Raw genomic sequence first — 27,150 nt, forward strand, 5'->3', positions numbered from 1 at the left:
ATTGAATATACTTTTCTTGTTGATTACTGTGACCAATTGACTAAAGATTTACATTTCATCCATTCACAGGTGAAGGCCAGTCTCCCTCCTATTCTTGAAGGTCTAGGTCAAAAACTGAGGCCTAGAGACTGTCTTTACCCAACAGTTTCAGGGGAAGTCCATCCTTGAGCCACACTAGAAGGGTCCTGCGCAAGTTCTCTTCGCCACCCAGACTGCTGTTAAGTGCACAGGGCACAGACACCGGATCCATGCCAGTGATGTGGAGAAAACAAGCGCCACTCCCTTTGGCCATATGATTTGTAATATAGTGAGGCGGCACCATTGGAAGAATAACCTGCTGCAATCATGCCGGACCCAGATGAACAGATTCTGTTTGAACATCCTGACATTGTTTAGCCCCGATACAAAATGCGGCCAAGGGCCGAACTGAACTATAGACTTTGATTGAAGAAACTATCTCTGGAGAGGTAGCAACCCATGCTGGTGGTCAAGACAGCCAACGTCCGGACCAGTACATAAGCTTGCAAGTGATGTTTTGGAGCAAAAGACACTTAGGACCTAATGCTCTTTGATAGTGTAGTGAGGGAATTTTTGGAGAATTGAGATTACATTGGTCTGTTCCTGGCTGATCGTTACGCTACTCTGTTACCTTGGCATTTAAGCAACAAATACTATAGGAAGAGGAAAGAAAGGAAAGAAACATCACAGATTGAATATAAAGATCAGTATAGGGAATAGTGTTCGGTGTTATTCTGAAATAGGTATTTGTATATAGATTAGGTTGAAATGGTTAGAGTTGTGAATCTGCCATTACGGCCCTTTTGGAAGGTTTTTTTCTGACCTATTAGGAGAAATAGAAGAACTTGCCCTGAATGCCCCTGCTAAAAGCTGACAGTTTGGGACAAAAAGGAGGAAAATAGGGATACTTGTGTAAATTCTCTATTGCTAGTATTTAGATTTTTGGGTCCATTTTGGAGGCTTGAAACATATTACCCTATTCATAGCCTAGTGCATCCTACTCCTACTGCACCTGAAAATAATCACTTCACCTTATCCTCTTTAAAGGATTCGCACTGACAAAATATATAAAGCATTATACATTTGTTCAATATTAACATAAAACGCCCTTATGTTAATTAACAGTATAAATGCAAATGGTCCCAGAACATACGTAAAATTGAAAAAAGGTAAACAAATAACTGTTGCAACGAATAAGGCAGAACCAAAGTGTTATTTAATCACACTTGGAACAAGCACATAAATGCATTTGAAAAAATCACACTATTTATAAAGGTGCAGGGTGCCACGGGGAAGGGGAAGGAGTGACGAGTTAGGTAGGGTAGTAGGATAAGTGACATATAAGTGTTCATAACAATAATACAAATCAATTGCTGGGCACGTTGCTGTCGTGCCGATTAGTCAGGATTAGAGTCATTCATTGACAAAATTGAATGTTTAACCGAACAACCATATACAAGTGATAGTCCACAGTGCTCAACGCACTATTGAATGTATTGGCATGGTGGGATGTCGACGTTTCGACCCCTCTTCCAAGGTAGGTTGATTAAATCCTTACAGGTGGGGTCTTCCTCAGGACAAAGAGGATGGTTGAAAGGGGAAGGTGGGCACCTATAAAAAGATGGGTAGGAGTTAAAGAGTAGTAGAGCCAAGCGGGGATTTAAAATGCGAGGCTGGATATGGAAAATAAATGCCATAATTACCAGTTAAAGGAACGAACATCTAATCAGTGTCAGCTTAACAGCAGGGCAAAAAGGCTCCAAAGACGGGTGGGAGTGAAAAACACCTAAAAAGAATTAAAGGTGACATTGGAGTCAAGAAAATTTATTAAATTTGAATAAGTGGACAGAGGGTATGACTCCGTGTGAAAATGGACTTACGTGTATTGCTTGAAACAAAAGGGAGGAATTGATTACTCCATCGAAGCACACCGTCGCGTAGATCGGTATGTTGAGTGAAAATGAATCACTGGAAAAACAGCCTCTACAAACCAAATGGAGAGAGTGCTCATTTTAAATGTGAAACCGGATAGGTGAGAAATACAATGCCAACAGGACCTGGCCGCCCAACCTATCATCCGTATACTACGATATACAAAGGAGGGGGCGAGAAACCACAGACTAGGAAATAGACGTAGGAGAAACAGAATGAATCCAAGGAGCGAAATATCGCTTACACAATATGCATGAAAAAAGCACAATCATACGTTGAAATGTGGACGAACTCGTCGTGTGAACCATAAAAAACCCATAAGGGGGACTGGCCAATAAATTAATAAAAAACACAAAGAAAGAATTCAATATGAGAAAAGAACGCTTAACGCAATATGCAAAGGACAGGCAAAATCGTCAGTATACACGGGGACGCACTATTTATGGGAAGCATGGAAAAACATGGGTATACTTATCGGTCGGTTATGCCAAATACAGCGGGATGCCATACAGGCAGTGACTATACTTTGAGGCTGCGTTCGAGTCTCCAACTGCTTGGATATACCAGCTTACTGAGACCTCGGAGCGGCTCCCTGATATGAGAGAACGCTTATGACCGCGTGGGGGGGAACTGGCCAATAAATTACATAAATAAAACAAACCACTTTGAAAGAATTCAGTACAAGAAAGGATCGCTTAACGCAATATGCAAAGGACGGGCAAAGTCGTCTGCATACACGAGGACGCGCTGATTGTGGGAAGTATAAAAGCCTAGGATTAACTGATCGGTCGTTTAAGGCTAATAAAGCAGAATGCCATACAGTCAGTGACTCTACCTTGAAGTGGCGTTCGAGACTCCAACTGCTCGGATCTGGCTGCTTACTGAGACCTCGGAGCGGCTCCCTGATATGGAGAACGCTCACGGCCGCGTGACGCTGGACCGGGTGCAGCCGCTAAATGCTGCCAATACCGGGAGAGTGGAAGAAAGACCATTCTCGTAGTTCCTAATTGGGCTTGGAGAAATCGTGAATAAAAATTAATAAATAAACAATGTGGAAAAGTGTATCTGAATAGGTCCGGGTGTTATAATATTTAAGTAAGTAGAAGGCATAACCGGCAGTGGAGTCATAATCAGCTGAATGGGATTTGATTATGGACACGTAACGCCGTGAAAAATCATGGAACGAAGCGTCAGTGGTATGGAGGTGCCTGGTTGGTCAGCAAACATGGGTGTACATTTGGATTGACATCGTTTAACAGACACATGAAGGTGCGGCCAAAACTAATGGTCGGTTCTTAGGTAAACTAATAGTCAAATAGACATATTCGCACTGAGTACATGAATTGAATGCTTCTGAAGGTTGAAATGACAAATTGCGCTAAAAAGGATATCTCAGTTGTAGAGAATACAAGACATAAAAAAACATTGGTCGTTTGAAGGTGCATCATTAGAAACCAAGCATGTAAGCTCATGAAAATTTGCATTATCTAATAAAATTACGACAAAAAAGATGATAATTACATTGGGAAAAAGCAATCAATAGTAGTATGGAGGTGCAAACATATGTGTACATTTAGATTGACATCGTTTAACAGACTCATGAGGGTGCGGTCAAAACTAATGGTCGGTTCATAGATGAACTAATAGTCCAATAAACATATTCGCACTGAGTCCATGAATTAAATGCCTCTGAAGGTTGTAATGACAAATTGCGCTAGAGAAGATATCTCAATTGTAGAGAATACAAGACATAAAAAACATTGGTCATTTGAAGGTGCATCATTAGAAACCAAGCATGTGAGCTCCTGTAAATTGGTATTATCTAATAAAATTACGACAAAAAAGATGATAATTACATTGGGGAAAAAAAACCAGTCTAATAGTCATGTGGAAACAGAGCTCCTGTAAATAAATATTTGCTTGCTAGCTAATGAGAATATGGCAAAAAAATATTTCCAATAAGAAAGAAACATAGGGTATATTTATCATAAGAGTCTCATGGTCAAAATCACAGGATGTTTCAAGGGTAACGTGGACAACAAGTTAGATTACGGGCTGGGGAAAAGACAGAAGAAAATGAACATTGTTCACTAATTGCTGAGAATAGCTAATTGAGCATTACTTGGGTCTTGTTCATTCAGACCCGTTAGAATGGTATCGAAGCGTATCATCATTTTGGACTCTCTAATAAGCAGGATAGAGGATATATTGCCTCCCCGGGGTCCCAGTTCGGTTTTTTCCAAGACGATCCATTTCATTTCATCAGGGCGGTGTCCAAGTTGGTGATAGTGTTCAACTAGAGGTGCACCTGTCACGTTGCATCTTATCCTGCTTTGGTGTTGAAGAATTCTTGCCTTTACTTTCTGCTGTGTCTGGCCAATATATAGTTGGCCACATGGACAGAGGATCCCATAGATGACGTTGCTGGAATTGCAGTTTGTATGTGATTGCAATGTGATGGTCTGATGTTTATATTCAAAGTTCTTTGATTGCATAGTTGTTGGGCATGCTTTACACGACCCGCATTTGAAATGGCCTATGATTGGAGGTAGATTCCAGAGTGACCGAATGGTCGTTTCGACTGGGTCCTCAAGGAAGGAATGCACCACATGATCCTTGATACTCATTGCTTTCTTAAAAGAATGCATCGGTACGTTAGGTTGGTCAATCTCGGTAGATATAATGCTCCAATGTTTGTTAATAATCTTTTTCACTGCATTACTACGAGTGGAGAATGTTGTGACACATATCATCTTATTATTTTGGCATGATGCATTAGGATCTTTGGGTGAAAGCAGAGAGTCTCGTGGGTTATACCAGGCCCTCTTCTGGGCCCTCTTCACCAGTCGTTTTGGGTAACCTCTTGAGATTAACCTGGCAGTTAGGTTCTCAGACTCTGTTGTGTAGTCTGTACGTTTGGTACAGTTCCTGCGGATTCGCAGGAACTGTCCCACGGGGAGATTATCGCGCAATCCGCGTGGGTGGTGACTGCTGTATCTCAGTAGGGAATTTCTTTCCGTCGGCTTCCTATATAGGGTAGTAAGAAGTTTCTCATCTTCATAAAAGATTTTCAGATCAAGGAAGGGTATTTCCTGTGTGCTGGACTGAATAGTGAACTGAATATCTTGGTCGCATTGGTTTAGCCATTGGTGGAACAAATTGAGTTCAGTAGTCTCGCCATTCCAGATTATTAATATATCGTCAATATATCTCTTCCACATATTGACGTGTACTGCAAAGGGGTTGTTGTTGAGGATGAAACGTTTCTCAAAATTATCCATATACAGGATCGCTAGATCTGGAGCGAAGGCAGCCCCCATTGCGACTCCTTTCGTCTGTACATAGTACTTTCCTTGGAAATAAAAGAAATTCTTTTTCATAGCGATGGTCAAAAGAGCTATGATAAAATCCGTAGGTACCCTTGTTGGTGCTGGTCTAAGATTCAAAACATTCCGCATAACCGCCAATGCTGGTTCCTGTGGAATGCTGGTGTATAGTGAGACAATATCACAGGTGACAAGTATCTGTTCACTGGAGTTGAATGGTTGTTGGTCAATCATTGCAATGACTTGCATGGTGTCTCGAAGGTATGTTTCTGTTTCTTCTGCTAACGGTTTTAGAAAAAAGTCTATGTACTTACATAGAGGTTCCAATAGTGAACCGCAGCCGGATACTATCGGGCGACCCGGTGGATGTAGGATGTCCTTATGTATCTTTGGTAAGGTATAGATGGTAGGGAGTCGTGGATGTTGTTGATTGAGATAATCATATTCTAATTTGCTTAGAAAACCACAGTTCAAAGCATCCAGAGTTATTTGATGGATTTCACCCATCAGGTCCTTCGTGGGATCAGACTTCAGTAAAGAATAACTGACACCGTCTTGTAACTGCCTTAAAATCTCCGATTTATATGCAGTCGTATCTTGCACCACTATAGCTCCGCCCTTATCAGCTACCAAATCCTGCTACTCATGGCATTGGCAGGCGGGACAAACTTGGTTTGTCCCGCCTGCCAATGCCATGAGTAGCAGGATTTTGGCTTACGAGAGCATGGTTCTGAACGATGTCAACACTTTACTTTCAACATACAAACACACCATACCTAACACCAGCAAGTCTGAAAAAGCGGCTCTCCTAACCCTTAAAAATAACAAAGACATTGTGATTAAGTCTGCTGATAAGGGCGGAGCTATAGTGGTGCAAGATACGACTGCATATAAATCGGAGATTTTAAGGCAGTTACAAGACGGTGTCAGTTATTCTTTACTGAAGTCTGATCCCACGAAGGACCTGATGGGTGAAATCCATCAAATAACTCTGGATGCTTTGAACTGTGGTTTTCTAAGCAAATTAGAATATGATTATCTCAATCAACAACATCCACGACTCCCTACCATCTATACCTTACCAAAGATACATAAGGACATCCTACATCCACCGGGTCGCCCGATAGTATCCGGCTGCGGTTCACTATTGGAACCTCTATGTAAGTACATAGACTTTTTTCTAAAACCGTTAGCAGAAGAAACAGAAACATACCTTCGAGACACCATGCAAGTCATTGCAATGATTGACCAACAACCATTCAACTCCAGTGAACAGATACTTGTCACCTGTGATATTGTCTCACTATACACCAGCATTCCACAGGAACCAGCATTGGCGGTTATGCGGAATGTTTTGAATCTTAGACCAGCACCAACAAGGGTACCTACGGATTTTATCATAGCTCTTTTGACCATCGCTATGAAAAAGAATTTCTTTTATTTCCAAGGAAAGTACTATGTACAGACGAAAGGAGTCGCAATGGGGGCTGCCTTCGCTCCAGATCTAGCGATCCTGTATATGGATAATTTTGAGAAACGTTTCATCCTCAACAACAACCCCTTTGCAGTACACGTCAATATGTGGAAGAGATATATTGACGATATATTAATAATCTGGAATGGCGAGACTACTGAACTCAATTTGTTCCACCAATGGCTAAACCAATGCGACCAAGATATTCAGTTCACTATTCAGTCCAGCACACAGGAAATACCCTTCCTTGATCTGAAAATCTTTTATGAAGATGAGAAACTTCTTACTACCCTATATAGGAAGCCGACGGAAAGAAATTCCCTACTGAGATACAGCAGTCACCACCCACGCGGATTGCGCGATAATCTCCCCGTGGGACAGTTCCTGCGAATCCGCAGGAACTGTACCAAACGTACAGACTACACAACAGAGTCTGAGAACCTAACTGCCAGGTTAATCTCAAGAGGTTACCCAAAACGACTGGTGAAGAGGGCCCAGAAGAGGGCCTGGTATAACCCACGAGACTCTCTGCTTTCACCCAAAGATCCTAATGCATCATGCCAAAATAATAAGATGATATGTGTCACAACATTCTCCACTCGTAGTAATGCAGTGAAAAAGATTATTAACAAACATTGGAGCATTATATCTACCGAGATTGACCAACCTAACGTACCGATGCATTCTTTTAAGAAAGCAATGAGTATCAAGGATCATGTGGTGCATTCCTTCCTTGAGGACCCAGTCGAAACGACCATTCGGTCACTCTGGAATCTACCTCCAATCATAGGCCATTTCAAATGCGGGTCGTGTAAAGCATGCCCAACAACTATGCAATCAAAGAACTTTGAATATAAACATCAGACCATCACATTGCAATCACATACAAACTGCAATTCCAGCAACGTCATCTATGGGATCCTCTGTCCATGTGGCCAACTATATATTGGCCAGACACAGCAGAAAGTAAAGGCAAGAATTCTTCAACACCAAAGCAGGATAAGATGCAACGTGACAGGTGCACCTCTAGTTGAACACTATCACCAACTTGGACACCGCCCTGATGAAATGAAATGGATCGTCTTGGAAAAAACCGAACTGGGACCCCGGGGAGGCAATATATCCTCTATCCTGCTTATTAGAGAGTCCAAAATGATGATACGCTTCGATACCATTCTAACGGGTCTGAATGAACAAGACCCAAGTAATGCTCAATTAGCTATTCTCAGCAATTAGTGAACAATGTTCATTTTCTTCTGTCTTTTCCCCAGCCCGTAATCTAACTTGTTGTCCACGTTACCCTTGAAACATCCTGTGATTTTGACCATGAGACTCTTATGATAAATATACCCTATGTTTCTTTCTTATTGGAAATATTTTTTTGCCATATTCTCATTAGCTAGCAAGCAAATATTTATTTACAGGAGCTCTGTTTCCACATGACTATTAGACTGGTTTTTTTTCCCCAATGTAATTATCATCTTTTTTGTCGTAATTTTATTAGATAATACCAATTTACAGGAGCTCACATGCTTGGTTTCTAATGATGCACCTTCAAATGACCAATGTTTTTTATGTCTTGTATTCTCTACAATTGAGATATCTTCTCTAGCGCAATTTGTCATTACAACCTTCAGAAGCATTTAATTCATGGACTCAGTGCGAATATGTTTATTGGACTATTAGTTCATCTATGAACCGACCATTAGTTTTGACCGCACCCTCATGAGTCTGTTAAACGATGTCAATCTAAATGTACACATATGTTTGCACCTCCATACTACTATTGATTGCTTTTTCCCAATGTAATTATCATCTTTTTTGTCGTAATTTTATTAGATAATGCAAATTTTCATGAGCTTACATGCTTGGTTTCTAATGATGCACCTTCAAACGACCAATGTTTTTTTATGTCTTGTATTCTCTACAACTGAGATATCCTTTTTAGCGCAATTTGTCATTTCAACCTTCAGAAGCATTCAATTCATGTACTCAGTGCGAATATGTCTATTTGACTATTAGTTTACCTAAGAACCGACCATTAGTTTTGGCCGCACCTTCATGTGTCTGTTAAACGATGTCAATCCAAATGTACACCCATGTTTGCTGACCAACCAGGCACCTCCATACCACTGACGCTTCGTTCCATGATTTTTCACGGCGTTACGTGTCCATAATCAAATCCCATTCAGCTGATTATGACTCCACTGCCGGTTATGCCTTCTACTTACTTAAATATTATAACACCCGGACCTATTCAGATACACTTTTCCACATTGTTTATTTATTAATTTTTATTCACGATTTCTCCAAGCCCAATTAGGAACTACGAGAATGGTCTTTCTTCCACTCTCCCGGTATTGGCAGCATTTAGCGGCTGCACCCGGTCCAGCGTCACGCGGCCGTGAGCGTTCTCCATATCAGGGAGCCGCTCCGAGGTCTCAGTAAGCAGCCAGATCCGAGCAGTTGGAGTCTCGAACGCCACTTCAAGGTAGAGTCACTGACTGTATGGCATTCTGCTTTATTAGCCTTAAACGACCGATCAGTTAATCCTAGGCTTTTATACTTCCCACAATCAGCGCGTCCTCGTGTATGCAGACGACTTTGCCCGTCCTTTGCATATTGCGTTAAGCGATCCTTTCTTGTACTGAATTCTTTCAAAGTGGTTTGTTTTATTTATGTAATTTATTGGCCAGTTCCCCCCCACGCGGTCATAAGCGTTCTCTCATATCAGGGAGCCGCTCCGAGGTCTCAGTAAGCTGGTATATCCAAGCAGTTGGAGACTCGAACGCAGCCTCAAAGTATAGTCACTGCCTGTATGGCATCCCGCTGTATTTGGCATAACCGACCGATAAGTATACCCATGTTTTTCCATGCTTCCCATAAATAGTGCGTCCCCGTGTATACTGACGATTTTGCCTGTCCTTTGCATATTGCGTTAAGCGTTCTTTTCTCATATTGAATTCTTTCTTTGTGTTTTTTATTAATTTATTGGCCAGTCCCCCTTATGGGTTTTTTATGGTTCACACGACGAGTTCGTCCACATTTCAACGTATGATTGTGCTTTTTTCATGCATATTGTGTAAGCGATATTTCGCTCCTTGGATTCATTCTGTTTCTCCTACGTCTATTTCCTAGTCTGTGGTTTCTCGCCCCCTCCTTTGTATATCGTAGTATACGGATGATAGGTTGGGCGGCCAGGTCCTGTTGGCATTGTATTTCTCACCTATCCGGTTTCACATTTAAAATGAGCACTCTCTCCATTTGGTTTGTAGAGGCTGTTTTTCCAGTGATTCATTTTCACTCAACATACCGATCTACGCGACGGTGTGCTTCGATGGAGTAATCAATTCCTCCCTTTTGTTTCAAGCAATACACGTAAGTCCATTTTCACACGGAGTCATACCCTCTGTCCACTTATTCAAATTTAATAAATTTTCTTGACTCCAATGTCACCTTTAATTCTTTTTAGGTGTTTTTCACTCCCACCCGTCTTTGGAGCCTTTTTGCCCTGCTGTTAAGCTGACACTGATTAGATGTTCGTTCCTTTAACTGGTAATTATGGCATTTATTTTCCATATCCAGCCTCGCATTTTAAATCCCCGCTTGGCTCTACTACTCTTTAACTCCTACCCATCTTTTTATAGGTGCCCACCTTCCCCTTTCAACCATCCTCTTTGTCCTGAGGAAGACCCCACCTGTAAGGATTTAATCAACCTACCTTGGAAGAGGGGTCGAAACGTCGACATCCCACCATGCCAATACATTCAATAGTGCGTTGAGCACTGTGGACTATCACTTGTATATGGTTGTTCGGTTAAACATTCAATTTTGTCAATGAATGACTCTAATCCTGACTAATCGGCACGACAGCAACGTGCCCAGCAATTGATTTGTATTATTGTTATGAACACTTATATGTCACTTATCCTACTACCCTACCTAACTCGTCACTCCTTCCCCTTCCCCGTGGCACCCTGCACCTTTATAAATAGTGTGATTTTTTCAAATGCATTTATGTGCTTGTTCCAAGTGTGATTAAATAACACTTTGGTTCTGCCTTATTCGTTGCAACAGTTATTTTGTTTACCTTTTTTCAATTTTACGTATGTTCTGGGACCATTTGCATTTATACTGTTTGTTACCCAGGTCCCAGTGACTATTGGGTTTGCCCTTTGTTCTAACGCTTATGTTAATTAAGGCACAAGAGCTGCACTACTTAGTTGCTGAAATGCACTAGGACAATGAAGTTGGACTTAATAAGGATAGTTTTGGGGCCTAGAACCACTTGGGGCAGGAAACTTCACTAGAGTGCCACGGGTGAGAGGAGTTATAGTAGGGTTATGTTTATGGATAAAATTGCCTCCTAAAGTGTTTGGCCATTTTCTATTCACATGATGGAAACAAATATCTGACATAATGACTATTGAGATTACATGAATGAATTTTGAGTTCAAGGGCCGTCTGTAAAAGATTGGTTTTAGGACATGGATTATAGAGTGAACTAAAAGCACATTCATTTCATGTAATAGGCCTACAAATGTCGTTCAACTCAAATACAGCTCCCCTTCAGAAGAAAAGCTTCTTTGCTCCTAAGTTTTAGTACGCTACAAACTTTGTTCATTTTATGCAACTCTTTTTGGTACATGCTGGAAGATGAACCTTGTTCCCTAATTTGCTCATCTATTTATGGCATGTAGCTGATAAACCACACAACTAGGTCTTTTTACTGATACTAAATTCTTATCTGATGAGATGCAACTTCTGAACTGACCTCCAGCTGATACGAGGAATTTCCACTGCTAAGCGATTTTGTATGAAGTCACGTAAGCTCTGCTTTGAGTTGTGTATAAATATGCAGAGTAAACACTGATCCTGGCTTATTCTACAACTCGTAGGAGCGCGAGTTGTATGTTGTTCCCGCTAGCGTAATAAATGGCTTAAAAAGTCTGCCTCCAACTCCTCGCACTTTAATTTGTTACTAAAAGTGTAAAAGTTTGCTTTCCTCAGTACGAAGCCATGCTCACCGACAAAACGCCACAGAAGACGCCATGGCTTCACCAATCAAATCAGCAGTGTCCATTCCACACCTTATGATTAACCTTGATGCCTGCCGTCCATCCAATATCAACTGACACAATTCGTCCCTATTAGCCTCTGGAAACAATATCTGTGTCAACAAATCTCATAAGGCATGAGAAAAACGTCTTAGGACACAAGGTGTATTAACAGAAAATAATGCAGCACTAGTAGAAGAAAAAAAAAAAAAACAAGAGTCTAGCTTCCAGGAAACTTTGACAGCTAGAGTATAAGGAAGACTATCCTCATCGTGACAAGCTGTAACAGCATGAACCACAAAACTGTGGTGTGTGGGTTGGCGAAGAAGGCAAACCGGATCACTGGGGGCTGTGAGGTGCTTGTGGGCAATAGTACAGTCCACAGGCACACCAATATCAGGCTTAGCCCATGTCCCCAGTAAAATATCATATAGTGCCTCACAAAAAGGCAACAGTGGTTAAATACCAGACTGGTCCGGATGAAGAACCTCAATGAGGGGAGTCTGTAGATTTTGCCACTGTAGGTAGAGTCAAAGATAAGACATCCGCCACCCTTCTTAACACCTCGATCAAAGAAGCGCTAGCCTCCGAGGCAAGGCCAGGTAGAGATAGAAGGCTAGAAGCAGAGGAAGACTCTACCTCACTTGCCTCACTTAACTCCGAAATCCAACTGTCCTTAGGAGGTAGATTCACAGGTAGTACCAAAGTAACTACTTTCTCATATCCTTCCATCAACTGCAAAGAACCCTGATTGACCGACTCTGTAACAGACGCTGACATGGCGCAGTATCGACATCGGGCTCAGAAATTGTAAGGGCGCCATGGACATAATTCGTAGAGGGGATGTCGACACCTCACAGCTCTCTGCCGGGTTCTGCACTGACTCCAGTTCAAAGCTTTCCAAAATGTCTTGAGGAACAACCAATGTCGCTGCGGAGTTAGTCGACGCCACAGTGTGAGCCCCACATGGCTGTCCACCGGTGTGCCTAAGGGCCTGACCACAGCAGAGGACCAATCCGATGGCAAAGGGGGGGGGGGTCAAAGGCACCCCAGAGGTCCAAAGATGAAATGGGGAGAATCACAATACTCATCTGGGCTCAGGTCCTCCCGGCCCCAGGAAATGAAGGGAAGCACAGGAGTGACACTTATACGGTTCCTCAGCAGAAGGGCATGAGGAGCCACCGAAAACCACATCGTGAGACAAAGAACCCTGGAAAGCTGTGACTTTGATCGCTTATGATGATGCTTACCTTGACACGTGGGTGGGGGCTTGGACCGCTGACGTAGTTTCCGGGATGCTCACTGGAACGGCCTCTGGGTTGACTCCGTATACGAACCCCAGGCTGCAAAGTCTAATGCTTGGGAGTACTGTAAGCCCTCGACAACCGCGCTGTGAGGAGTTTAATTTGCCGCTCCCGTATCGCCTTTGGTGTCAGCCGTTGTATTCTCCAACGTTGGGGTGCTCACTCAAGCACAATATGCAGATAGCATGAGGATCTATACCAGACATCTGCAAAGCACAAGACCCACATGATTTAAATCGGGAAGGCATTAATGGCTCCAATGACATCGCAACTGGAGTCAACGTTATCACGGAGCCATACGACACCGTCCCCCAGCATGCAGAGGTACTGCTGAAAAAAATTCCGTATCCAGTCTGACACCGGAAGAGAATTCAAAAGTTAAGTAATCTGTGGCTAGATGTGTTTATCACATGCGTACTTGCATGGCAGAGGTATCTTGATGTGAGTGCACTGATCGGTTGGATTGGGCCCATGGGCAGAGGTATGAAAGTCTTGTGCGTGAATGGACCATAAAGCGGTTGGTTCCATGATGCAGCTTTTTGGCTCGCCTTCAGTAGTCTTGGTTTCAATATTCAGATACTTTGATAAGTATTTGTGCTTTGAAGCTAGGATTTCTAGGAGGTGCTAAAACTAACCAGTGCAAGTGGTGGATTCACTTTCAAAAATTACAATCAGATTTCCATCTGTGGCGGTCAGGATACTAGCCGTAAATGTTGTTGGAGTATTGCATCACATGTAAGGCGGCATTGACAGGCACCGCCGCTTACAAGGTTTTTTAATTGACCGCCAACTTGGCGGTCATTTCTAAATTTGGAGGGTGTAGTAGTCTCAGCATGGCAGACATAAAGTCCTCCGCCAGGGCAACGCAGTCTTCTTAATCAGCCAAAATGGAAAGAAGGATCTTACTAATAACTCCCTTTTTAATTTTCTTCAAATCCCAATGTGGGCATATGTGTATTTTGGGACCTAGCTCAGCCAGCACTTACGCAAAAATGCACATTTTTTAAAACTAGACCAGATGGGTCAAGGTCTTGCATGGCTCTTACCAAGTAATTTTACCCAGAAGCCTTAAAAAAGTTAAACTTTGGTAAGAAACACACAATTTCATCACCTTTATGTGACAGAAAGACATGGAATCTAACTGGAGCCACGGGTTTCCTACCACTCTGAGTTCCCGCGCGTCTCCCAATAAGAACGGTGGGTGGCTCAAGAGAAAGGGACATAAAGCGCCAAGACACCTACAGGTAGACGCGCGATATATACGTCTGTTTAACATAAGATAAAAATCCCTAATTAGCTATGTTGAGTATTTAACAATAAGGGTCGGTGCTGTATTTGACCATGCCAACCTACAAACCAGACATTTTTTTTAAAACTAGACAACTAGGAGTATCCAGGGTGGTGTGCCTTGCGTGGATCCCACACTGTTTTCTTACCTACAATGCTCTTCAACCCTCAAACTCTGACTGAAATCACACATTTTCCTTCCATTCCTGTGACGGAAACTTCCAGAATCCGCAGAAATCAACAAATTTCCAACCACTTTGCATTACCCCAACTGTGCCGATAAAAACACTGCTCCACTTGTGTGGCTGGGCCTACTGCCTGCCACAGGAAAAGCTCAGACCAAAGTCAATGGAAGCCTTCGCCGGGGGACTCCCATTGAGCTTGGGTTGATCAGTTTCTGTCACATGCACTAGGTCTAGCAACTCAATGGAGGTACCATTTTTATCAGGAGACTTTGGGGGGGAAGGGGGGGAATGCCAGGGGGGCTGAAGTTTGAGGCTTACCGCAGATTCCAGATTTCTTTAGACAAAGTTTGCAAGGGAATTGAATCCTTGTTAAAACAAAATAAAAAATAAAATAAAAAAATGTCATGTATATCAGCCCACCCTGGATACCCCTAGGTGTCTAATTTTCAAAAATATAAAGGTTGGCTAGGTTTCCCTAGGTGCGGGCCGAGATAGGGTCCACAATCAATAGCTACCCACGTTGGGAACAAGCATTGGCATAGCCAATAGGTCTCGCTTTTGGGACCTTATAAGTATTTAGTTATGCATCACAATATCCTTGGTGCAACAACAGCAACTGTTGCATGGCTAAACACTTATAAGGTCCCAAAGGCGAGACCTATTGGCTATGCCAATGCTGGTTAGAGATGCTTTAATGCATTTAGAACTAAAGTGACTGTAGAGAGGTTCTTCCACAGGATGAGGGAAAACATCACTCAGGTAAATCTCTCCTCTGGTTCCAAACTATATTTAATGGTCCGTTTGTACCACATTGTCTTTGAAAGTGAATTCAGAAACTCTGATTGAAGATGGAGACCCCTGGGAAGCAAAGTAGTAATCACTCTTCAAATAAAAATGTGTCAGTAATTTATTAGGCACCATGCTGAAAAGCCTCTTCTGTATATGATGGTCTTAGAGGAGAAAGGTACATTTCTAATTGCAATAAAGTTTGTACACTTCATTAAGTCTCCTCCTGAATTTAAAGATTTTAAAGAAAAAGTGGCTGAATTTACCAGGAGTTGCAGAGTTTGGGGTGGTAAGCACAAAAACATGCATGGTATTACCTAAAAAGCCGGCACAGGTGATAATGATCTAACCTCTATTAATAATAACTTGCCATTTGTCATCTGGCATCTGGCATCCAGTTTCCCGGGTGAGCCACCTCCCTCTAGCATTTTTACACTCAAATATGACAGAAGACACACAAATGGGAGCATGAAGAAAGCGATTGAAGGTCAGTGTAAATCGCGACAATTGGCCAATGTCCCCACATGAAGACTGACGTAAAAAGCGAAGAGTGAACAGAATGACAGAAGGGGCACAGACCAAATAAAATTACTTAGAACGAGAGAAGCAGCATTGCGAGACAAAAGGGGTACAGAGAGACTCCATAAACCAAAGCGACACACATAAAGGGCACCGAGAGGCAGACACAAGGAGCTCAGACAGAAACTACATGAGAGTGATGGAGCAGAGGCAACACACAGAAGCAGAAAGTTCACTGCGAAGTAGGAGAGAAAGACCGAGTCATAGTAATCAGACAGAATGTGCACGGAGATAACATGGCTGCTGAGGCTAAAGTGAAAGCACATATGTTTCCAATTAACGGAGACGCCGCGGGGGAGGGGTGGTGCGCGTAGCGTTAAGGCAGAAGGCATTACTTTAAGAGGAAAACTTGATACAAATTGTACAGTTTGACTTGGTTACAGCTTTTTGTAGTCTGCTTATTTTATTGGAAGATAAATATTCCTCTGAACAGAAAAAAGTGTGGATCTGACTTTGCACACAAGAGTGTTTTACCTCCCCCAGAGACAAAAAGTCCGGATTCAAAAGTGGTGCGCACGCGAGCGCCCGCTATGGCTAAAGTGGAAGCACTTCCACACTGACAATCAGTCATCGCGATCACTGTAAAAGCGAAAGTGATCGCGATGACGCACACTAGGGATGCGCGCGCAGCGGGGGGAGGGGTATGCTGCTGAAGGCTGGCGCAGGAAAGGCAGATGGCTGGGCGAGAAGTGAGTGGGGAAATGCGGGGAGCAGCTGTGCACGTGCACGCCATCGTGCACTGTAGCTTGTCGCCAGCACAAAAATGTGGGTAGCACTTTCTAAACCCACCAACTAAATGTCTCGCAGAGCAGCGCTTACGCGATAGGTCAGGCGAGACCTAAAAAGGATCACTTCAGTGGAAAAATGGGTTAAGTCCATGTTGAGTTTTGGGCCGTTTCCTGTCACATGCCCTAGGCCTACCTACACAAGTGATATACCATTTTTATCTGGAGACTTGGGGGGGGGTGAGGGGGGGGGGGGTAAATGCCAGGTGGAAGTAAGTTTGTGGCTACTCGCAGATTTCAGAACTTTCCATCAAAGAAATATGAGGAAAATGTTTGTTAGTCAAAGTTTAAGGTTCGCAAGGGATTCTGGGTAAAAGAACCTTGTGAGGTCCACCTTGGTAGGCACCTAGGGGTATCCATCCTGCAATGCACAGGTTTGCTATGTTCCCTAGGTGCTGGCTGAGCTAGGGTCCAAAATCAAGAGCGATCCACATAGGTAAAAAAGCCAGTCTTTAGTGGGAAAATGTGATGCGTTCATTGTGTGTTTTGGCCCATTTCCTGTTGCAGGCACCAAGCATATCGACATCGGTGAGATACCATTTTTAAATCGGAAGACTTGTGCAAGCATAGAATAGTATAACATTTGTTATTACTTATTAGATTACACAGTATTTGTGCCTTTCAAATTTTAGCCTGTGTAGAAGTAATAAGTTCTTCTGAAAAAATACCCTCTAAATCATAAGCTAGTACGGGTAACCACAGATTCAGAGTTGTACAAATAACCATTGTTCCGAAACTCCACATCTAATGCCAGTTTCAGAAATACATAGATTTCCTTCATACCCATTTTTCACTGTACCTATTTCACCATATGTATTTTTCTACACTCTGTACTCAATGAAAATTTCATTGTACGGTGCAGCTCAGTTGAGAACCTACAACCCCTATATATCCCCGCAACCAGAAGGGTCTGGTGGATGTAATGGTATATTGCTTTTGTAAATCGGCCATCGTGACAAAGTTTCAAATGAAAATGTTATAAAAAATGACTCTCCAAATTATTTTTTATATTTCTTTACTCCAACAGTTATTTCCCTTGGGATCTACACATATGCGCCCTTGCTGAATTCTGAATTTTGTCTACTTTTGATAAATCTATAGCTTTGCTGGATCACCTATGGGTTTCACACTTGTTTTCATCACAAACTGGAAGTAGGTTGAGAGTACAAAAAAAATAGGAAAAATTATCTAAACTGTGGTACGAAATTATTATTTTTTTTTTAATCCGCACTGCATAGTCCTGAAAGCTGGGAAGATGGTAGCTATAGTACAGCAAACCATTTGTTGATGCCATTTTCAGGAGAAACAGACACTTATCTGGACCACTTGTTCCCCATTTTACTCAAAATGTGGCTAAATTTACCTATTTTCTCTGTCCACTTCTGGGGAATCCATAAACCCTGGGAACTTTTAGAATCCCCTGGATGTTGGAAAAAAGGGCGCAAATTTGGTGTGGACACCTTATGTGGCAAACATTTTATGGAGCCCTAGACACGAACTACCCCAAATAGCCAAACGAGGGCACAGCACTGGGGATTGGGGGGCAACGAGTTGTGGGGGTTTGGAAGGCCCATCAGCTAAGGGGTTAATAACCTTCAGAGATCCATATAACCATGAACTGTATTAACTGACAATCTGAAATATAAAGATGGCTGTTCTACCCCACTTCTATTTGGATGCTTCTTGATTGTAGCTGCACGTGTTTTATTTTGTAAAGCACATCCACCCCTTCCCCTGTGGGTCCAATATGGGTGGGCCTAGTTCTAGCAACATCCAGAATTGACTAACAGTCTTAAAAACTAAACAGGTAATCTGCCCACTCAATTCTCTAGGCCTTTTCGGAATCTGGCTTTCATAAACAATTTATTCTCGTAAGACCCATGTACCACGTGCTTGAAAAAAAATAAAGACAGTAATTGAACTTTCTTGGGGGTCCCCAACAATCTTGCAAACTTTTAACAGCTCTTAGTTGCAGCTGTCTTTGGAAATGACTGCATACATTACACGGGGTGGGCTTCAACAAACAATTGTTCTACAAGTTGGACATTTTACTTATGTTTTTATTCTACAGGGACTCCTTGAGTTAGGTTGTTCTCCACTAAATTCTTGTATCTTACAACACAGCAGCCAGGGCAAGTGTACGACACAGAGGGTCTAATTCACAGACAAATTCATAATTCTACAACCATAGTTGTACACCTGCATTAGGGGCAGATTCACAAACTTTTTAGAAATTCTCACAATTCCAGGACAACTCCTGGGAAGCGGAGACAGTCAGAAGATTCCAGGAGTATTGATACGAGTAAATGATACACATACGAGCATTTATGCATGCTATCTTATTTGCTTAGCCTAAGGCGAATATGGTTACTAGGATGTGACTGTTCACACTCCTTGCCTCCCATTTCTTTTTTTTTTTTTTTTAAAGCAGAATATGGTTTCTCACCCATAATGGTAAAGGAGCAGAGGTAAAGACTGTTTAGACATGACAAGCGATAGGGGCAGGCACGCTGACAGCAAGGTTGTATATTTTACTATATCTTATACACAACATAACCACCATCGACACAGCTTCAAGAAGCCCGTCCAAAAAACAGTTAAACAGAGAGCTGCTTCTTACCACCTCCCTGCTCACGGCCCCACAGAAAACGGATTCCACGTGAACTGACCACAGGTCTACCTTATGGAGGCACCGATACAAGGGTTCAACTGTTGCTAACAGACATACAATGTTTACAGCCATTTATTTTGTGATACAGCAATGCAGGAACTCAATGTCAAACAACAGAAAGTATATTTTACTGCAAAACACAATGTGGAAAAGTAGCCCCTTCCTGCAGCTGTTCATGTAGTCACAAACAGGAGCAACATCTCAAGTTACCACTGAATGTAAACAATTTCAGACCCAGTGCAGAGCCAAGAACGCTGAACAGCCTTGCTCCTTTACAGCAATGGAATTATCACCAGCTTGCCAGAAGTAAACCAGAGTTAAAACGTCCTCTCACAACTAAATATGGTTCCCATAAAAAATACAGGCACTCCTTATCACCTTAAAGCTGTTCTGTAGCTCTAAGGACGTACCTACAAACACAATTATAAATATTCCTCAACAGCTATTAGATCCGCAGTATTTGCACAAAATAGACGGTCTAATGCATTAAGGTTACTGCCGCAGGAATAGACAGTTCAGTAACCCCGGCCGCCATCTTGATTACATTTTTTAACATAATAGCTTAACTAGAACACTCCAAGCATACTATGAAGGCATGTGTTGGACACAAGTGCTTACAATGCAAAGCATGCAAGAAAAGATGGGTGTGCCAACTGTTATTTATATATCTAACTTCTCTCTAGCTCATATTTCTGAATAACTAGACCTCAATTAAAGCCTGAACTCACATTGCAGAAAACACGCAACTAGGTAATCTCATGTAGTTAGACAGTCACGTGCAGAAATCTAAACTCCAGAGACAAAAGAAAATTTCCTGTATACCTTTGATGCTTGCAATATTATATATTATTAGTACATATTCAAATGTGTCTGTAATAATGTCTCTTTAGTTCAAATATTTATTAGTTTCAGGAAATAGACCTTAGTGCAATTTTGCCAGGCATATAATACTGATCATAAATGATGTGCACTACATACACAGTAATTTGCTTTAAGAACGTACACAGATTAGAATAGATTATAATAGATTAAAATATACGTTAAAAAGGAGAAATGCCCATATAACTATAATTTACTGATTAAAAGTGATATCAATATATCTCATATGACATGCATCCACAAGCATTCAACCATATTCCAACTACTGTTTATTTCATACATTTCCCCAAGTCGGCATCAGCTCCCCCCACCCACAGTTACCACTAATCAAGAAAAGCAGTCAGAAATAAAGTGTCTAAATATTCCATATGCACAAGTACATCACAGTTGTACCCATTATCACCCGATTTAGCAGCATTAAACTAGATTTTCCTTCCCTTACCCGCAAGGACTCAGGGAGCTATTAGATGAATCTGTGTCTGGTTCCGAGGCCAACAAACTATCCACCAGGTGTTCCCACGCTTTAACACTTCATTTTCCCTCGTCCTCTTTGAATCTCGCAAAAAACAGCACTCTCCAAACTTGCCCATTTAATAATTTCTTTACACCATCTAGTAATTTGAGAACCATGCGCTTATTTTCAGTGCAGATTCAATTTTTGTTTTGCCTAAATCAAACTAAAGTCAGTAAATCTAGTAGTACTTTTTTTATTTTTAGGACTAGGGTACCCCCAAGGAGGCAGGCCAAGAGTATACAAGGGATATCCAGTAAGGTTATTCCATTAATATATTCTATTACTTCCTCCCAGAACCCTGCTAATGAGGGGCAGGACAATTCCATGTGGAACATTTCTGCTCCCAACTCCCCTGATCTAGGGCATTTTTAAACAGCAGTCGCATAGAACTTGTTAATCATGCCAGGTGTAAGATAAGCTTTATGCAGGATATAGAAAATGATTAATTTGAACCTAGCATTTCTAGAAACAGCTGGTATATGCGCTATAATCCTATCCCAGTCCAGACCATTAATTTGGAGCTCTAAGTCTGTCCCACTTTATTTTCAACTCAGCAAGAGGAGAAAGAATATTTGCACGAATAGCACGACATAGATACGAGACAGCTCTCACAGTAATTAGGTCATTCTTGATTAAGTAAAATGAAAACGAAACCAGACCAGCAAGTAGCCATAGTAGCATTTGCCCAAAGTTTATGTTTTCAACAGGAGAAGACTTCAAACTACAAATCTGTGCTGGTGAAAACGTACAAAGCTGGTAACTGTGTCTTTAGTTTTTCCTTGGGTTCGGAGACCAACTAAGCAATAAAAAAAATGTGTAGAGAAACAACAAGCGAATTTGAAGATATGATCACCTACAGAAGACTGCAGCACCAAGCCCGGATACATTGGTTTTGATATTACAAGACCTGATCAAGGCTAGGTTTAGTAAAGGGAAAAAAAGTTGGCATCAAATAGGTCACATTTGAGTACTACCCCACGTCTCCCAGATGCTCTTGCCAGCATGGTTTAGGTTTCATTTGAAATTTTCCCAGGGTCAAATGCTCCACCTTTCACCTCTATTGAGCAGCTGTACTCCACTTTATGGATGAACCCCCAGGATGGGCCGTGTAAGAGGTCAAATGAGATTGGCCAAGTATGGCAAGCAGTGTATGTATATATATATATATATATATATATATATATATATAATCTACTGGCGGTCGCCAGTAGATAGTTATAGTTACAACCTAGTTTCCATAGGAAATCTCAAAATTCTATTTTGAATAACTTTGGCGCCGGTTGACGAATCCTCGCGAAATTTTCAAAACAAATGGGGCGCTCCGTTCAGCTCCTACCCTGAAAGTCTCGGGGTGATTCGTCAAGCGGGGGCTGAGAAAAAGGGGGGGGGGGTCACAAAACACGTTTTCCCCATGCATTTTTCCATAGGACCTTTAGTCGCAGCTACAGCGCGAACGGCTGAACAGAATTACGTGAAATTTGGCAGAGAGGTAGCCATAAGGTCAAGGAAGTGCCTTTTGCAGGTCTGGTGTAAATCTGTTCAGTATTTCCTGAGAAAATAGCATTTAAAAGCATATCAATATCTATACGCGCGCACTGTGCGCGCAACCTGCCGTGCGCGAGCGCAATTCTGATTGGTTGTTAGAGGTCGGTAAACATTTGAATCGGTCGAAACCAGGACGTGTCGGCCGCCATTTTGTCTCTCGCAGTCTGAGGGGGTGAAAAAAAAAAAAAAGGTGGAGAACGTGAAAAGGGGGCAGAGTGGACAGTTCCTGACCCCCTAGCCTTGGTCAGGGGGTCACAGAAGGACCCCCAAGGGAGAAAAAAAAAACATTTTTTTTTTTTTTTTTTTTTTTTAATCGCGAGGTGTGCGCACGGCACGCACTGCGAACCGTGCTGATCCTCTGCTGAGGACGTCAGATATTACATCACTGATGACATATGTGTCTTTATGAAAAATACATATTTGTAAGATATGTATAGCTAAAGATTAATGGAAGAAGACAAGGGTGAATAAGTGTCTAAATACAGTGATGTAATATCCGACGTCATCAGCAGAGGATTGCGGTCGCGTGAGTTATAGTTGCCTGCACTAACTATAACGGGGGAATTTCATTGGTTTTTTACGAGTGAAATGTCCAGCTAACTATAACATGTGTGAAACCTATGTTTTTTTAAGTGAATTTGCAAGGTTTTTTAAATGCCAATTCGTAACTATAACGTGTGTGAAACCTATGGTTTTTTCAGTGAAAATATCAATATATATATATATATATATATATATATATATATATATATATATATATATACACACACACATATACATATATACACACACACACACACACACACACACACAATGAGTTTGTGAGTATTCCATTCAGGAGGACTCACTGCCTTTTAACATCTATAGCTTCAACCATCTATTTAAAACAATCAGCTGCCTCTAAATAATGGAGGTTCTTGAAGTAATAGCTTTCTATATCAAATCATTCCACTATTTAGTCTCCTGATGGATGATTAATACGTTTACTAATTCACCAGTTACATCAACAGAATTGAAGGCATTATCCATCCATCTATTGGAAGCTGCATGAATAGTATTATACCCAAGTCACCTGAAGATGCTTTTGTTCCCAGTGCTTAATTTGTAAAAAGCAAGCACTTGCAATGCAATAGGTCTTGCATTACTGAAAGTTTGAGCTATCGGCGTTGGTAAGAATAATAATGCGGCAGCATTTTTAAAAACAATTATTATCTTTTGAAGTATTGGGCCACTGGTACTTTACCTTAAGTTGTTTAAAGCTAAATCAGGGCATGCCACGTTTGTAACAAAAGTTAAGAAATAGACTTGCTGCCCAGCACAAGAAAGGGAGAGAAAAAGAAGGGCGAGCCACGTACCTTTCTGCATGGCTCACCAAACTCTGTTTTTTTAATACTGTATATTTTTGTTGAGCAGCATGGCACGTGGCGCAAAGAAAACAAAGGCGCAGCTGCCGTTATCAAAGATAAAGTGCGACTGGCTGCGCTGCTTAGAAGAGTATACAGTGTTGAGGGTGTGGAGGTGGGTAAGCTGCACAGAGGAAAGGAAAGGTGCACAGGAGAAAAGAGGTACTATAGAAGGACTATTAAGCCTATTGACGAATCAAAAGTCACCATTTATAAAGGACAGTAACAGGAGCAGATTGACTGCCCCAAGTTGCAGGAATACTGGCATGGTGTGATTCAATTGCTGCTCACAAGCACGGATCGGGCGTTACCGCACACATGTGAGGCTTGGATTGTGGGAATATTTGCCAGGGATAACAATAACAGGGCACCTTCTAGTTTCTTGGATCTGGGGCTAGCGGTGGCCAAACTGCTCGTCACACGATGATGGAAAGCTGAAGATCCCCCACCACTTAAAACCTGGATACAATCCATGCTGAATTGGGCTAAGACTGAAGTCATCTCTCTACTGAGGGAGGACACGCTTGGGCTGTGAAAGAACCCCATCTTGACCGCCTGGAATACAATACTGACAGCGCTCCAAGTGGCAATAGCCCCAGATGACCCCTTATACACTTCCAACGTTATTATGGGTTACACATGGGTTGTAGTGTGTCCTGCTACTGGGATGATATGGAACAATTGTCACAGATACTGTATACTGGCCCAGCATGCAGCAGTATGAGATTAATACGGACATATCTAAAACTGTCACACTGGCATGATTATGATAGACGTGGGTTTTCTCCCTTTATCTTAGTCGATCCTGCCCTCCCATCTTTTTCTTGTGGATTGTTGTTCAATGTACTATTGTTATACATAAAGTAGTTTGATCACCAACCTTGATGATACGGCAGGGCTGACAGAAGCCACTAAGAAAAGTGCATGTGGAAAAAAAATTGTTTGTGGCAAAAGGCCCCATAATCTTAATCATTTATTGCAATGTTAGTAGGTATTGACTGATCTGATCTACTTCTGCTTTATTGGATACCTTAACATTACACTGCACAAACATGGACAGTTTGGACCCTTCTGTTTACATTGTGGTACGATACTTGAAAACATTTGGATTGTTGTAAATGTTTACTGGTTCCGCACATTTAATATGAGATTGTTCTATGCATCATAAATGTGAAAACTCAATAAACAGAACAAAAAAACAGGAGCCAACTGAAAAGATGGGCGAAAAATGAGTGGAGCTTAAAGTCCAAACGTGAATACAGCTTGTCTCGAAGAGACAGCGCAAGCACTGCCTAGGTGAGACCTAAATAATTTGTGCCTGGGCCCTCGTCAGGAAGACACTACAGCTTACACCATCTGCTGCCCCTGCCAATGCTGCCAACGAGAGTGCCAACACAACAGCTAACCATCACACTCTCACAAGTGTGACAATTCATACTATTCCAGGCCCCCAATGCTACAAGAATGGCTTGGGAGGCAGGCATTAGTCATTGTAAATGTAAATTGAATTAATAAACCGCAGCGGTTGTGCTCGTACATAAATTAGGCAGACAGTTCCGCCATGTGGCAAACTGTCATAAGCGCTGATGCGGACAATTAAGTGCCGGTGTCGCTCACTGGAAATCACTGGCTAAAATTAAGCACCAATTGTTCCACCCGCCCTCTTTTTAGGTCTGGCATTAGCCAATAAACTTTGATTTTAATATATAATAGAGTTAGATATATATATATATATATATATATATATATCTATCTATCTATCTCTCTCTCTCTCTCTCTATCTCCATATATCCCAGTCACGGCCGCCACTGAGTAGCTGTATTTAGGTTAGTTTTTCCGACACGATTTGTCGTGATTTGTTTTGCTAATAACTTAGGTGCCGTTTGATGAATCTTCATGAAACTTTAATCACAAAAAAGGAAAGCTAATTCACTTCAGCTCCTTCCTGGAAAGTTTACGGGTGATCCATCAAGCAAGGGCTGAGAAAAAAGGTGGGTCCGAACAGCAAATTTTCCCATAGATTTCTTAAAGAAGCGATACCGCTAAAAATGCTGAACGGAATTACACAAAAATTGGCAGGAAGCTAGATCTTGGTTCGCAGACTATGCTTTTTGTGATGTGGTGTAAATCTGTTCAGTAGTTTTTGAAAAATTAAAAGTACTAAAATACTTGTATATCTGGGCAGTTGGATCTGCAAGAGGCTCACGAGAGTCTCACAGGAGCACCAATTTAAAAATAAAGCATTCCGATTGGCCCAGGGTGCTTTTTTCCCCTTGGGCCATCTCACTCCCATGGGAGCCAGACTGACACGGGAGTAAGCACTCCGACTGACTACCAGCAACATGAGAAAAATGGTGCAGACAGGCAATATACAATTAAAAGAAAATATTTTTAAAAAGATATGAAGGCAGCAGGATAGGAATAACCTGTCCATCTAGGCCCCATGACCACCCCACCCCCCTTCTGCCAGGGACAAAAAAAAAATAAAATAAAGAGGTTTTTGGCTTTAGCCATTTTTTATTTGTAATGTATATTAACACTGGCGAGTGTTGACCAACTCCACCAAAATAAAAGTTTTACGAAAATCAAGACAAAGCAAAATAAACATTGCCAAAGCAGAAAAGTTGCCAGCCAACGCCAGACCATTTGGCTAGGTCAATGCTTATAGCGAATGTTGCCACGTTGATGTTGAGTTACAGAGAAAAACGCCATTTAAAATGGGTGGTAAAACAGACAGCTTCAAATAGTGCAACTCTTTCTTTCAACTTTACTTCCTAGAACATGGGTCGTACTGGTGGCTCAGTGCAACAAACTACACTTGGGCTCAGACGTGGGCATGGTCTAAATTATTTAAAATGTGCTTGAAGTGAGGCGGCATAGACAACTCAATTTTATATTTAATAATAGCAACCGGGATTCATACCAACTGTGTCTGCCAACAACTCTGACCTCGACAACTCCAACAAAAGAAAGACTTGGTTCTCTAAAAACTGATATTGCGATAAACTGCATAGCTGCCTTGGCTGAAAGAGATACAAATGAGCTACTCTCCTTGGAATTAGATATATTATCATTAGCTACCCAACTTGAAAATCCATCACACTGCTTGTAAAGGACAAAAAGGAACAGAATGGATAAATTCCCAATCACTGAAGCTTAGCACATCCCCTTTTGAGCCAACCACCAAGGGGAATCTTTATTTACAACGCAGACAAAACAATGCATTCCGTTACCATGCTTGCTTTTAGCTAGCAGATGCCTTCACAATGATTTTTGTTGTAAAGGCATATGCGTGGTAAAGGCAGCCAGTGGTCTAGATTCAGAGGAAATGAATGAACGGGGATGGAAGGTGTTGGAGACTTGGCGGGCCTTACTCCAATAAATTCCTGAGAATGGAAGGATCGG

General features: G+C 41.8%; 1 protein-coding gene and 2 long non-coding RNA genes across 3 annotated transcripts in view; 1 reads left to right on the forward strand and 2 right to left on the reverse strand.

Annotated features, from left to right (window-relative positions):
* ACSL4 (acyl-CoA synthetase long chain family member 4) overlaps window positions 1-27,150 on the reverse strand; it is a 327,102-nt gene that overhangs the window by 282,824 nt on the left and 17,128 nt on the right. The gene's annotated exons all lie outside the window — the stretch shown is intronic.
* On the reverse strand, window positions 1,211-2,027 carry LOC146829494 (uncharacterized). The gene is made up of 3 exons (XR_014961997.1): window positions 1,899-2,027; window positions 1,722-1,804; window positions 1,211-1,629 (listed from the first exon to the last, which is right to left on the reverse strand). It is a non-coding gene; the product is annotated as an uncharacterized LOC146829494 (long non-coding RNA).
* Window positions 10,000-10,889, forward strand: LOC146829495 (uncharacterized). Its single transcript, XR_014961998.1, has 3 exons — window positions 10,000-10,128; window positions 10,223-10,305; window positions 10,398-10,889. It is a non-coding gene; the product is annotated as an uncharacterized LOC146829495 (long non-coding RNA).

Source organism: Triturus cristatus, chromosome 5_2 (genome assembly GCF_964204655.1).
Source record: "Triturus cristatus chromosome 5_2, aTriCri1.1, whole genome shotgun sequence".
Classification (NCBI taxonomy): Eukaryota; Metazoa; Chordata; class Amphibia; order Caudata; family Salamandridae; genus Triturus; species Triturus cristatus.